We start from the raw sequence: 9,709 nt of genomic DNA, 5'->3' as shown, positions 1-9,709 counted from the left end.
TACTGAATTTTACATTGAAACAGTGGTTACAATTGCAAATCTTTGTATATTAGATCACAGTAAAGAATTTTTAAATGAGAAGTAGAAGTGTATTCATCAGTTTTGTAAATGTTGGAGTATAATAATTGTATAAAATATATGTAGAGAAAACCTACATAGTTTGTGGTAACCAGAATAAGTTTCAAGCTAAGTAATGATAAAGGAGTTCTCCTTGTGCATATAGGGAATTTCCTAAATTTTGGTCACTAAGAAAGATCTGAGCAGCACTCTCTTATTTTGTTTCTGGTGCTATTACAAATACCTGAAACTGGGTGATTTATAAGGAACAGAAGTTTATTTGTCTCATGATTCTGGAGGCTAGAACTATAAGAGCATTGGCTTAGTGTCAGTTCAGTGTCTAGTGAGGGCCTCTTTGTTGTACCATAACATGACAGAGAGTCTCACACTTCAAGATAGAGCAAGTGTGCTAGTTTAGGTCTCTCTTCTTATTATTATAATAAAGCCTATAATTCCATCAGGGAAGGCACTACCCTCATGACCTCATCTAATCCTAATTACCTCTCCCAAAGCCTTACCTCCAAATACCATTAACATATGTGTTATGATTTGGATGTGAGGAGTCCCCCTAAAGCCCCTGTGTTAATGCAGGAATGTTCAGATGTGGAAGGATAGGACTGTGAGATTTGTAACTTTATCAGTCCATCCCACTTTTAATACAACTGGGTGGTAACTGTAGGCAGTAGGTGGTAACTGGGGTGTGGCTGGAGGAAGAGGTGAGTCACTGGGGATGTGCCTTGGAAGGGTTCTCTTCCTTGGGGCTGTTCCTCCTTGCTGTCTCTCTAGCTTTCTGGCTGCCATGAACAGAGCAAAGCTCCTCTACATGCCATTTCACCATGATAGTCTGCCTCACTTTGGGTCCAGAGCTATGGAGTCGGCCCATCATGGACTAAATCCAAAATAAACTTTCCCTCCACTAGCTTTTTCTTGTCAGGGATTTTGGTCACCATGATGTGAAGATGACTAACACAATATGATTTTGGGGATTCTATTTCCAACACATCAACATGGGGAAGAACCATAAACACACTAAATCAGTGATCATCCCAATGATTTTTGGTCTAAGTTAGGTTGTTCTTTGTTTACTACAGTGGTCTCTGAAGCTTCAGTCTCCAGTTCTTGTTTTCTATCAGAAGACAGAAGAGAATCTCAAGAACAAGGGTAAGGACAATGACCAGATGCCATCACATTATCAAGTTTGCTGAGGAAAGGCTCAAGGAATTCAGAGTTGGTTCTGATAGTTCTATGTAAAATCATAAATGGAAATTCAGTCACAGGAGCTCTGGCTGGGGTTCACTAATTGTGGTCTAGTTAGAAAGGATACTAGAGATCATAACTTGGAGCCACGGATGGCACCTCCCAGGAAAAACATAGGTTGCTTCTATAGTTTTAGTTCATCTTTCATATCCCAGTTGTTACTGAACAAACTTACTATTTCACAATTAACAGATTTTCCTATCATCTGTTCAATATCAGTTTGTCTGTCATAACACAAAACAGTATGAAAGTATAACTTCAAGCAGTTCAAGGTCAATATGGCAGCTTCACAATGCTTGCTATCATATTAATATGTCAACCTAGTTTGTGGTCCTTAACATCATGGTCCAAGATGTCTGGTTAAATTCAACAGCAAGCTGGAGATAAGAGAGTAGAGGGCATGCTCTTTCCCTTTGAAAGTGCAAAGATAAATTAGCTCCAACTCATCTGTAGTCTTAGTGTTGACATTAAGAATGACAGTCAACTACCAGGTGAGACGGCACAAGCCTGTAATCCCAGCAACTCCAAAGGCTGAGGCAGGATTGCAAGTTCAATTCCAGCCTAGAAAATTTAGTGAGACCCTGTCTCAAAATAAAAAGGACTGGGATGTTGCTTAGTGGTAAAGCACCCTTTTGAGTTTAGTTCCCAGTACCAAAATATAAATAAATAAGAATAACAGTTGGGGTCTGGGGTGGTAGTTCAGTGGTAGAGCTCTTGCCTAGCATTATGTGAGGCACTAGGTCCAACACTGGGTTCAAGTCTCAGCACCACATATAAATAAATAAAATATAGATCCACTGACAACTAAAAAATAAAAATAAAAGAATAACAGTTGGGCTGGGGTTGTGGCTTAGTGGTAGAGGGCTTGCTTAGCATGCATGAGGCACTAGGTTGATCCCCAGCACCATATAAAAAATAAATAAATAAAATCAGTCAACCAATTAACTGATGCTTTTTTTTTTTTTGCATTAGTGGGTATTGCTGTTCTTGCTCTAGAATCACAAAATCTTACAAGTAAAGGGAATAGAGAGTCATGTCACCCATTCACCCAATACTTAATCCTAAACAACAGCCCCCAAGTGGTCATCTAACCTATAAAACCCTCCAGTGATAGCAGATTCACTTCTTCCTAGAGCAGTCTATTCCATTTCTGGAGAAGATTTCTAGAGAGTTAGTTTTTATTATAGCAGCCTCTCTTTAATTTCACATTTACACATCCATTTTCAGTCCCAAACTTCGAACCCCAAACTCATTATGTCATTTGTACTCCTTGTCAACCAAATGTTGCTAAAATCACAAAAAAAGTATCCATTGGGTCTTCTCCAAATCTGAGTTATTTGCTATTGGTTACCACTCTTAGATTCATACTTTTTGACAGCTTATCAAATTTCCCACTGTGGCTAAAACAAAACTTTATATACTTCTCAACACCATTCCTATCCCCAAATTCCCAAAGATGACCTCACTTCCTGTATGTATGTTTGTTTGCTTGTGTGCTTAGTAGATAAGCCTGCCTCTCAAGTCACTGTCTTTTCCACCTCTACATGTTTCTATTTTCACCAATTAAGATGATAATCGTGATAAGCATCTATTGCCAAGAAATGCCCCATATTTTTTCCAGCCCAACAAATTCACTGTGTTCCTCTCAGCTTGTCATGTCTCTTCACATTGTCATGCCTTTTCCTGTTGCTTACCTATTCTTTCTCCAATCTTTACCTTGTTTAATTGCCCCAAATCATTCTTATCGTAAATCTCTTATATTTAAAAACAAGATGCAAAAGAAAACAATTTTCAATCCCAACAATCACTGTATCAGCTATTCTTTCTCCCCTTTCCTTACAAAACATGTTTCTGGGAGAAAAGATGTATTTACCCATATCCTGAAGCTCTTTACCCCTTCATTGTACACTCTCCAGCTCCACCTCTGGCTTAGTGTTGATATCATGCTCTGGCATAATGCAAATCCCCCCCTTCTGTGACCTCTTCATACAATGTTATATTTCTCCCTACACCTACAATGTGAACCTTCAAAGTTCTGCCTTCTTTGAACTATATGAGCTTTGACTAAGGTGTGTTCACCTTAAAGCTTTCAACCTATTCTAAAGTGTTCTAGGGTCTGCTGCTGGACTCATCTGTCTAGCTAGGTGGAAAGTTGTATGAAGGCTCATGTCCCTCCTCGTACTTAGCACATGAAAACAGTATCAATAAATACTTGATGAATACTTTTCAACATTTGAGAAATTTACAATATTTTAAGTAATAATGAAGCCATATAATAAAAAGGTATCTGAATAGCCCACCTCCCTTTCTCCAGTTTTCCCTCTTTCTGTACTTCTTCTCTTTCCCCTCTACATTAAAGAGAGTTTTGATAGCTGATAAAATTTGTATGAGAAGTGGGAAGTGGTGGTGCACACCTGTAATCCCAGTGGCTCTGGAAGCTGAGGCAGGAGGATCACAAGTTCAAAGCCAGCCTCAGCAGTTGTGAGGCACTAAGCTACTCAGTGAGACCCTGTGTCTAAATAAAATACAAAATAGGACTGGGGATGTGGCTCAGTGATTAAGTGCCCCTGAGTTCAATCCCTGGTACCTTCACCAAAAAAATAATTTGTGTAAGAAATCATAATGAAGCCAACTGAAACTTGCTCAACTTTTTTCTTTTTCTTTCTTTCTTTAATTATTCATTAAATCATATTTGGGTATGTGCACGTTATACATAAGTAATGTACTCTTGTTATAAGGGATTCTTACCAAACAAACTAGAACTGAAAGCCTCCTCCATGCTTCTTTAGAAGAGCTAACTGCCATTGGCAGGTTGATGGCTATGTTTCAAATTATTTCTTCTACTCATTTTTTACCTTCAACAAAAACATAAACAAAGATTTGCTATATAAAATCCTGATCAGGATAAACAAACACAGTAGCCATCTTATTTCCTGTTTGTCTTTCACTTTGATTTTTATCTACCATGTCCTTTACGATGCTGTGACTCCTGTTTGTTGCTGCTAACTCCTTGACACAGAATCCTCGTGAAAGGTATGTATCATTCTCATTTTTTACCAAATGTACACACATGTTCAACATCTTTCCTCTAAGTGGGGAAATTTATAGCAAACTGAAAATGCTGCATCAGTTCAAATTTTCAGAGAAGCACTGAAGGACCTAAAGCAAGTACATTTAGCTAAACTGAGCAACAGCAAAATGCTCATTTCTGGGGAAGATATGACTCAGGAAAATGTAAACTGCAATAAATAGTCTCAAAATTATGATTTTGTCACATGAATGTGATATAAAATTCATTTTAATCATAATAATTTGCATATGCCCCTATTAAAGTATCAGGCACTGTTCTAAGCACATCACATCCATGATGTGATTTAATTCTCACATCAACCCAAAGAAGTAGGTGCTGTTGTTGTTCACAGCTTATAGATAGTGAAACTGTGCCCACTATTTGTAAATAGTAGATCAAATAGTCAAATTCCAGTCTGACTTCAAAGCTCTCATTCAATTTCTTCAACAAATATTAATTGAGCCAGGCATTGGAAAATAAGAAGACAATGGTCCATGTCCACATGGAGTTTACGACCTAGCAATGGAGATAGACATTAATCATTTAGTAAAATAATTATTTGAATTAAAATTATGATATACACCATGAAGAAAGGGTAGAACATATTTACTTATATATTCCAAACTCCTAGACAGTTTAGATATAAAATATAACAAGATAGTGCCTATTTCAGATGAATGACAATTATTGGTTGAATATTGAATAAGGATTTTGTGAAGGGACATAATGGGGACTTAGTCCTCTCTCAGTGGAGGCCAGGGAAGGCCTTCTGAGAAGACGAGACTTGAAGGATGACTTGAGCTGACTAGAAGATAGGAGAAGCTTGCAGGGAAGGGTGTATGAACAGCCTGACTACAGTACTGGAGTCAAGGCAGAACCTTGGCAGATGAAAACAGAAAGTGGACCAGTGAAGACAAGGCCCGGAGGCTGGGTGAGTGTGAATGGCCTGAAACGAACTGTGGAAGTAGGACAAGTTATGCTCATCCAGGGTCATAAGAGTGATATAAATATTTTTATCTTGATTCCAAGGGCAATGGGTCACCAGGGAGGGGTTTTAACAAGGGCAATGTCAGCAACAGCTTTCCATTGATGTTGTAGCCCAAGCGTGGTCAGCAAAGAGGTGAGCTATTACCAACTGCAGCAGTCCAGACCTGCACAAGGCTGAGGGCAGTGGAGAGGCAAGAAGGGAACAGATGACTCATACTCCGGAGTTGACTGCTGGGACCTAAAGAGTAAGAGGGACGGAGCGCGTCAGTCGGCATGCCTGTGTCAGTTATCTATTGCTACACACAAATCACCAAGTATTCCAAAAGGTAGTGACTTAAAATCATTATTTCATAGCATCTTCAAAGGTCAAGAATCTGGCGGCAGCTTACCTAGTTATGGTGCTGTGTCTTATGAGACCATAATCAAGCTGTTGGTGGGTGTTGTGTCATCAAAGTCTGATCCGGGCTGGAGGATCTGCTGCCAATCTCACTTGCATGGTTGTTTGCAGGCCTCAGTTCCTTACAGTGTGGGTCTCTCCATGGGGCCAGCTGGCATGGAATTTGGCTTCCCCCATGTGAAAATCCAGGAGAGAATTAGAGAGAGAAGGAGAAAGGAGGAGGAGGAGGAGGAGGAAGAAAATAAAGAAACTTTACAACTTATCTCAGAAGTGACATACTATCACCTCTACCGTATTCTACAGGTCATGCTGACTAAATCTAATACACTTAGAAAGGAACTGCACAAGTAGGTGAATACCAGGAAGGAGGTGGGCATCACTAGGGGCTACCTCCAAGGCTATTGACCACCACCATGTAGTGATGCTTTCAAATGAGGATAATTTGTGAAATTTTGTATGTGTACGCATGTGTGCGAACTGTTTTGCTTATTTTCTTACAAAGTGGCAGTTTACAAAGGTGTGTACAGGAGTTAGGTAGATCACCGAGATAATGCAAGTTATTGGAACACTGAAGAAAAGAGACTCATGAAGAGAGGCATGACATTGGGAGGCAGACATAGCCAGTGATGTACTCAAGCCAGCTCATAGGACACATGGGAGGGAGCTGAATGTTAGCATCTTTTACAAACTGTATTCAATGATGTCACATTGGTACCCTAAAGTCAGTTAGGGCATATCAGGAATAGTATCCCATGGAAATAAGCAAATACTACAAATCGGAACTTTTTTTTTTTTCCCCACAGACCCAATTCTTAAACATTGACCAGCATACCACTGAACACAACCAGGCTGAGGCAACTCCTAAGGGATGTTAACAGAGAGAAATCACACCCAGATCTCACTCTTAAGACTGAGAGAGGACCAGACTCATCCTGGAAGCCAGAGAACGCAGGAGCCCCTGAACGCAGGAGCCCCTGTACACTCTATACAAACTATCCCCTGAGGCAGATGGCAAGCTGGAAGAGGATTCTGCTAGAATAGATCAAAGCAAAGCAAGGCTCCCTATCAAGATGACTCTCCATCATCTCTAGCAAGCAACTGTAGACAGTGACTCAGTTAACTGAAAAAGAAACAAAGTATCATTTGCCAAAATATCTCTTAATTATACTTTTTCTATTAAATGCATTTCTGAGGATTGAACTCATGCCTGCTATATTAGTATTCAACCACTAAGCCACATCTCAGTCCCCTAATTTTTAAATTATTGTGGTACTGGGAATGGAAGCCAGGAGGGCTCTAATTCTGAGCTACATTCCCAGCCCCTCTTATTTTATTTTTGAGACAGGGTCTCATTAAAGTGCTGGATCTGGCCTCAAACTTGCAAACCTTATGTCTCAGCCTCCCAAGTAGCTGGGAACCTAGTTATATACTTTCTTACCCACCCTACTCACTTGATTTCCCACATCAATGGTAATAAATTTGGCAGACAGTGGAAAACACTGGATTTTCTAGTTTGGTCAGTGAATGAGGTTTTTGTTGTTGTTTTTTGGTAAACAATAGAAACTGACTCTGGCTAAGTTCAGAGAGAATTTATTGGAAAGATATGTGACAGCGCTCTCTCTCTCTCTCTCTCTCTCTCTCTCTCTCTCTCTCTCTCTCTCTCTCACACACACACACACACACACACAAAAAAAAAAAAAATCCAAAGAATGATGTTTGGAAAGGACAGCCCTGCATTATTTAAGTAGTAATTGATGATCTCAGGATCATTGTTGAAATAAATCCTGTTCCATTTTTTTTTTAACCAGTTCTTGAGTTACCTTGTTCAATATGTACTATCCTAGAATAAAATGTGATTGGGCAACTTCAGCGTCAGAGACCACTTGGCAAGATGGCAGCAGGGTTCCTTAACAATGGTCCCGCTGAACTGCCACAAGGAGGAACCAATAATTCCCAGCAAGGAATCCAGAGCCCTCTTAGGAGCAGGAGGCGGAATGCATGCTGGGAAGCCAAGGAGCAGCAAATGTCCACTGCAATCTAGGATTCCCATCACTCTGGGGTCCCTCCTGAGTTAGGGGTGCGGGGTAACTTTCAGACATTAATATGGAATTAATTGTTCTTTTAAAAACTCTAGGCATAACATTACTAGTTCAGAATGCCAACCGACTTGACATTAAGAGAGTTAAATTTAAAAATTAAAATCAATGATAATTTAATAAATGTGGGAACTAAAATAAATAGGAAACTGAAAGAAAAGCTGAAATGCATTGATGTTTAAGATGAAAATAAAACACCATTGTTTTGTCAAATCTGGTGACCACACAAGTGTATTCAGTAGCATTAGGAATGATTGGAAAACTTAGGAGTTAAAATGGAGACAGGCTATAAAGTGTTATGAGTTTGGAGGAGACTTTCTGGTGTACCTTGGTAGTAAATATAGGTTAAAAGAAAATATTTGGCCTTTAAGGACATGGCTCCCCTGACCTGCAGTGTTCTCTTCACTCTTCCAGAATCTGCTGACACCTTCAAGATTGGGCTCACCTGTCTTCTTTGCTCTGAGCCTTCCTGGACCAAATCCAGCCCAAACCATGATTAAATAATGCTTCTTGTCTATGTCAAGCATTTCATATTTCCCCAATGTCCCCTCAGCTTGTTACTTATCTTTTATGTGTATATCCTGACCCTCAACCAAGGCCAAGAACATTGGAGGCAGTGTCTCTATCACATGATGATAAGCTGGCTCTTGGAAGTTTGATGTAACCTTTTCAAAACTTGGTCTTCCTTCCCTTTTCTGGTTGCTCTTCTATTTAAACCTCGAAAATACTGACTTCAACAAAGGTTTGTCCCTCTTTCCCCTTTTTCTGTCTCATAATGTTATCTGTGCTTTCATAAGATTAGTGACAAAATGCATATCAAAGCCTAGGCAGGACTTACACTCAGATGTTTGAGGTTTTTTTTGAGGCCCTTCTCACTACAATCATATGCACACCCCTATAATGGTTACTACTCTTAACAGTGCTTGCCTTGTGCTACTGTTCTTCCCCAATGATCTCATCAACTTGGTCAGTTTCAACCGGGATCTTTTAGGGAAGGATTCTCCATCCGCCTCCAGCTGACTCATCTCCCAACCCCAGTCCCATATTTCCAACTGGATGTTCTGTAAACATCTCAAACTCAGCACATCCTAAATCAAACCCATTCCACTGTGTAAATCTACTTCCTTTTATTTAAACACTTGATCTCCAGTCAGAACTGTGCTAGATGTGGCTTATGCTTGAAGTCTCAGCAACATTTCCAGAATGCCCCTTCTCACTCTTCCTCAGCCATGACTGGTTGCCAAGTCCTAATCGGATCTGCCATTATGCTGCAAATGTTCCATCTCCCTTGCAGTCCCATGTTCAGCCTTCATTAAATTTCAATTCAAACCCTGATAGAACATCCTGACTTTTCCCTCTATCTCTGTCCCCACCTCAACCCATATTCTGCAAGGTCACCAAAATCCTTTTCCTGAAACCCTGATAAGATCTTGTCAAACCTCAGTACCCCTTCTCCCTTGACATACATAAAGTTTTGAATTCCCTCTGCGGTGCCATGTAAACAATCCAACTATCTACAGTTTGTAGCCCAACCAAAGTTTCTCACCTTTTCTGTAGTCCCCAAACCCAAAACACCTTCCTTATTTCACATTCCAGAATAATCTCTTTATCATTACACAATTAACTTTGCTAAGTCATTCCTTTGTCTTGAGCAGTCTTACCATTCAGGATCTTCCTAAGACATCTTATGAATTTTAACAGTTAAAATTAATTATTCCTGTGGGCTGGGGTTGTGGCTCAGTGGTAGAGCACTTGCCTAGCATGTGTGAGGCATTGGGTTCGATTCAGCACCGTGTATAAATAAATGAACAAAATAAAGGTCCATCAGCAACTAAAAAAATAAAA

The 9,709-nt window shown here is 39.8% G+C and overlaps 1 long non-coding RNA gene across 1 annotated transcript; it reads left to right on the top strand.

Annotated features, from left to right (window-relative positions):
* Nucleotides 1-1,160: 1,160 nt before the first annotated feature.
* LOC113186248 (uncharacterized) lies at nt 1,161-5,524 on the top strand. Its single transcript, XR_003301254.2, has 3 exons — nt 1,161-1,218; nt 4,334-4,347; nt 5,483-5,524. It is a non-coding gene; the product is annotated as an uncharacterized LOC113186248 (long non-coding RNA).
* Nucleotides 5,525-9,709: the final 4,185 nt, after the last annotated feature.

Source organism: Urocitellus parryii, chromosome 2 (assembly GCF_045843805.1).
Source record: "Urocitellus parryii isolate mUroPar1 chromosome 2, mUroPar1.hap1, whole genome shotgun sequence".
Taxonomy (NCBI): domain Eukaryota; kingdom Metazoa; phylum Chordata; class Mammalia; order Rodentia; family Sciuridae; genus Urocitellus; species Urocitellus parryii.
This window is presented reverse-complemented; position numbering and strand designations above follow the sequence as displayed.